The sequence below is a fragment of the Osmerus eperlanus genome, unplaced genomic scaffold, assembly GCF_963692335.1.
Source record: "Osmerus eperlanus unplaced genomic scaffold, fOsmEpe2.1 SCAFFOLD_250, whole genome shotgun sequence".
NCBI lineage: Eukaryota > Metazoa > Chordata > Actinopteri > Osmeriformes > Osmeridae > Osmerus > Osmerus eperlanus.
The window spans coordinates 21,324-26,944 of record NW_026911672.1 but is presented as its reverse complement, the minus strand read 5'-3'; positions in this window follow the sequence as shown (position 1 = coordinate 26,944).

The following is a 5,621-nucleotide window of genomic DNA, read 5'->3' as shown; positions in this document are numbered from 1 at the left end:
TACACACGCACACACACAAACACACAGAGCCTTTAAACAGTCTTTTATTCCCCTGACAGCATATTGCCTCAGTAAAACACATTTACAATGTCAATAAAAACCATTTCTAATCATTCTCTCGGCAACTGAATGTAGCTTGCCTAGAGTGCTGTGGCTAAAGCAAGCCTCCTGTCTCTCCTCCTACACCTCAGCCCTGCGCACAGACCCACCAGCAAGAATAAATATAGATGCAGTATAGATGCAGTAAAAGCAGCATGGCTATAATCAAGCAAAACACTCATTCCACAGCGCTGTGTGTGTGTGAGAGAGAGAGAGTCTGTGTATGTGTGTGTTCCGTGTCTGTGGTGCATATCTACGTGCGTTTTGCACTCATGTCTTTGATTTCACATGTCGTAAAGGACGTGGAGTTGTGTCCCATATATGTGCGTATGTATACAACACAATCATAAACCCATCTCGCTGTAACATAATGATTTCCACCCACACCTGCAAACAGCAGACAGAATGAGTCGAACACATTCCCATATGAGGATTCTTATCATACCAGTTATAGATTGATGTATTTCATCATACAGTGCATCCGGAAAGTATTCACAGAGCTTCACTTTTTCAACATGTTGTCATGTTACAGCCTTATTACAGAATGAATTAAATTAATTTTTTCCCCTCAAAATTCGACACACAATACCCCATAATACCGTAACAATGTGAAAAAACGTGAAGCGCTGCGAATACTTTCCGGCTGCACTGTATACTACTATATGCCATACTCTACTAACTTACTGGCATGAGAAAAAAAAAAGAAAGATTCAGAGACATCATGGGGACGGAGACAATCAGCGGCCGACGGGGGCGCACACATTTCTCACTTCTGAAAGCTACAATTCCATGCCCACATGCAGTAAACCTGCTCTTTACGTACAATGTGCTTCAGTGTGTTTGTGTGCGCTGCGTGCTTGTGTGTTGGTGCTAACCCTGCAGGAGACCAGCCGTGAGAGGCGGAGGGAGTGCCAATCCTAACAGCTCTCTCAAGGAGCTCTGAGGCTCAGTCTAAAAGCCACACAAAAACCCAGCAGGGGCTAACGGTCCTCAATGACAGGTGTGTGTGACTGCGCTCGTGGTGTGTTTGTGGGTGTGTGTGTTTCCAATTAGAAGCAGCTGTTGTTTTCCGGTGGCTCTCTGCATCGAATAAGGAATGGAGCTAGATTTTAGAGCTGGGCTTCCTGGGCCCCTTAGGAAAAACGGTGGGAACTGTAGTTTCTTATTCTCATGTATGTACATCTTTGTTAACACACAGATAGGCTAGGGCCATTACACTGAGATGTAAGTTTGTACTGCTCTTGGGAATGTGGCAGTAAAAACAACTTTTTCATACTGTACACTTGTACACTTCACAAGTGAACAGCTCTGTGTCTGTGTCTGTGTGTGTGTGTGTGTGTGTGTGTGTGTGTGTGTGCGTGAGTGAATGACTTACGTGGGTCTCACATTGCAAAGAACCTTCTGGGTATTGAATGTGGATGTTAGTGTAATGGAGTTTTAAATATGATGGGGAGAGAATAGTCTCCCATCAAATTATCCCTGCGTTCATTCGCACTTAGAGCAGGAATAACTATGCTAGCTCTTGTTAGTATAGATTTCTGCTCTCTTCAATCCAAACACAATCTAGTTCATGTTGTCAAACAGGACTTCCATGGACAACTCCCTGACACAGTTAGGTCAACTTCTAGAACACTGTAATGACGATTATTTCCATAAGTGTCACCATTACCATCAGCCCATGCTGATAGTCCCAATGCATCAACAGCACCAGCAGCTACAGTGGTAGCATTCACAGGAGACTTATAGCATTGCAGCTAACACTGCTACTGCTCGTGTTGTTAGCCTAAAAGCAGAGCTAGTGGCAACATAGCCGCTGGTGACTTTGTTCTCCATGCTCATCAACTATAGTCCTGGACAACTAGACACCAATGCTGGTCTCAAGCGTTCAATAGCTAGTGGAAATCCTGTCCCAGGAGAAACACACACCGATAACTAATTAGATAGAGATCAATATAAACTAAGGGTCTGGCTCTACACGGACAAACTCATTGTCAGTTACTGGTTGGGAGAAGAGTTTGTGGATCTCACAACTCATTATCAAAGTCTATAAAAATGTCCTCTTAATGGCAAAATGATACACCGTAGCTCGGCCCTAAGACTCTGACTAGGCCTCAAAAGGACTTTACTGTTTGCTAACATACAATGAACTCTACTCCTCAGCCCTGTAAAATGCCAGACCTTCATTTCTGGAGCATTACATAGCATTAAGTCAGGATTTCTAACTCATGAGAAGGAACTGTTCCCTTTTTTTCTATCGACTGAACCTGCATTGAATGGACTGTAACAGCCTAGTTATTGAAATCAATAGCAATAACTACAATCCCTCATTTTCAGATTGCCTCTTGACTCAATCAATGGATATGAAATTACACCGCCTCCCAAGCGCGTAATCTCCTTTTGAAGGACCAGGGTTAGGATCCCAGGTCTGATCAATACGCAACATGCATAATTCTATTCATGGGGTCCTATTGTACACAGAGAACATTACACAACAAAATGTTGCAAAACTCAACAGTAACATAAGAGCAGTGAAGATCTATGGTCATTTGTCATATGCAGTAACCTAATAAGATGTTTCCTCACATTGAAAAAGTCCTGGAAGCTTCTTCAGCTTGTGCATTTGGAAAGAGAGGTCGTTAGTGAGAGGAGGAAAGGAAAAGTGGAAGAGGAATAATGAAGTTTGTCCTGCCCTTCTGGGAAAGCACACACACACACACACACACACACACACACACACACACACACACACACACACACACACACACACAAGCACACACACACACACAAGCACACACACACACACAGGCACACAGTAGTAAGCCATGATGAGGTGTGCGTTGTAAATTATGCATGCATACATCAGAGGCCCAGATTGCAGTTTTTGGTGGCAGCCTTGGTAGGAGGGCAACAGAGTCCGACTCTGGCGCCTGCAGCTCTTAACATACAGTGCAGGAGACTTGGGATTCAGCTAACTACCGCAATATGGCGCTTCACTCACACGAAGGACTGAAGGAATTAAACACCATAACATCGAGATTTAGTAACCTGGAAGAGATACACGTTAAAGTACATATGTACTTTAAACTCAGCAGTGCACGACTGAATTCGAATACATACTAAAGTGACACGTTTATGACATTAGACATGTTCGATACTGTCATTCTTAAGGGTGAAAACGGACATGCACGGACATGCACATGTAAACACGCATGCACGCAACACACATTCACACATGCTTTCCACGCATTCAACTCAGTAACAGTGTGGGTATGTGCTCCTGTCCAGCTTACTAGCGGGACACGGAGCGGGCACAATGCCAGTCTTGGACTGGGCACAGAAGCACATGGCAACCCACACATTCCAGCACCACCTACTGAGAGAGGGAAGGAGAACAGGCGGGAGGGAGAGATAGAGAGAGGGGTGAGGCCTGCAGATATAGATTTATGTGTGTTGTCAACTTGATGACTAGCCATTGTACTAACCACAAAGCCATGAATGGAAGCTTGACAGTACTATGCATTGTGGTCGTGGTGTACCTAAAGTATGTTGTGGCAGTGTTTGCTCATTGTGAGTGTGTGTAAGTGCTTTTCTGGATGTGTGTCCGAAAGTCCAGATTTCAATGCTTTCGCGGACACAATTTGTCCTAGCCTTGGGCCATCTGCAGTCTCACTGTATCCTATGGCCATGTAGGAACCCGTCTGAATATAACACACTGAGTTCATTGCTCCTCACATGCTCCACAGTCAAGATGGAAGGTGGATGTGTGATGTGTGTGTGTGTGTGTACGTCTCGCGTGGCACTTGCAGGTCTTTGAGAGTGTGTGTGCTGGTGAGCAGTCTTCTGGTTCTCCGAGCCGAGTGCTCAATTTCCTGTCTAATCCTTTAATCCGTTCCAAACACAAACATAAGAACAGCATTATAGAACAGGCCCAGCTTGCATGAATGAGGTTCAACGAAATGACTCTTAATTTCAGTGGTTAAGCTGGGATTGTTGGCTTTTTTACAATTCCTTTCCTCGTACACAACAAGAAACACCCTGTGTGTGGGTGTGTGTGTGCATGTGGGTGTGTGCCTGCGCGTGTGTGTGTGCGTGTGTGAGAGATGGAGAAAGAGAGAGAGCTGCCTTTAGCTGCCCGGGTGCTTGTAGATAAATGGCCGATTGATATTGACTTCAATTTAGAAAATGCTGCCCAACACTTTTCCTTCTACGGAAGCAGAAGGCACCATAGGGAATTCCCGGCCTATCCACAAAAAGAAAATATATTACTAAGGGTCACAAAGCCACACACACACACACAACACATACACACAGACGCACTTGAGTGAAACTTCTCGTCTCGTGGCCACATGTTCAGGTTGTGACAGGGTTGAACACACAGAATATGCTGTCTTTGTTGAGGCGACGGTGGTGTGATGGTGTGACAGAGTGGAGACAGGTGAGGGGAAGCCGGCTAAAGGCAGATGCGTGACAGTTTGGTCTCAACGTCACGTCGTGTATCCGTCTGCGTACAGCATCGCTCTGACTGGCAGGAGGACTCCGGTGTATTTGATTCGGCCGTGCCTGAGTTTAGCAGGGCGATTTTTCTTGCTCCAGTCAGATGAATGCTGAAGCAAGCAGGAAACCCAGGGGACATCCCCAGGAAGTGTTTCTATGGTCTCTCAGGGGTTTTCAGGCAGTGCCAAGCATCTCCTTCAGAAGCCTAGTAAGTTCCTTTGTGAGAATGCGGCCAGTGGAGAGCTGCTTCCGCCTCGCTCAGAAGGACTCGGGACTCCTGCTGGCCAAATCTACACTCCCTCATGGAGCATCAAACAATTAGGCACACCTTTACGTAGGCACACGCACACGTGCGTATTAAACACCCACACACAAGCTCTCACCAACACGCACCCGCACGCAGACACAGCATCACTTTACGAGACATCAAACATTGACAAAGTCTCTTTTTAGTGCTCCCTGTTGGCACGGTAACACCGGACTAATGAAGTCTTACGCTGCCAGAATATTAATAACAGCAAGCCAATCACAGAGCCGCATGGGGGCAGGTCATTTGCATTTCGAAAGTGGGGGTTGCCCTACTAATACACTGGCTTCATACATCACCCACACAGTGGAGGGTGTGTGCACTTGGACGCGTGTTTGGTTGCGTGTGTGTTTGGCTGTGTGCGTTTGTGTGTGTGGGCCTGTGTCTGGGTGCTTTCGTGTGTTTGTGTGGCTGTGTGTGTGTGTGTGTGTGTGTGTGCGTGGGTGTTTGTGACAATCAAGTGTGCTTTTTGACTGTATAAGAGGCTAAAGTCAACACTCTCCAACTCTTTCAGAGGCAGGTTGGGGTCACTTGGCGTGGGGGTGGCCACTCTTCTGTCCTTCTGTCCTCCTTCCTTCTAGTTTGGGGGCTGATTGGTGAAGTGTACAGTTACCACTGTCATCCTGAAACTCTGCTAAGCACTTGGAGTTTGTCATCGGACACACATACACACACACACACACACACACACATACACACACACACACCAATAAAGTGTGTG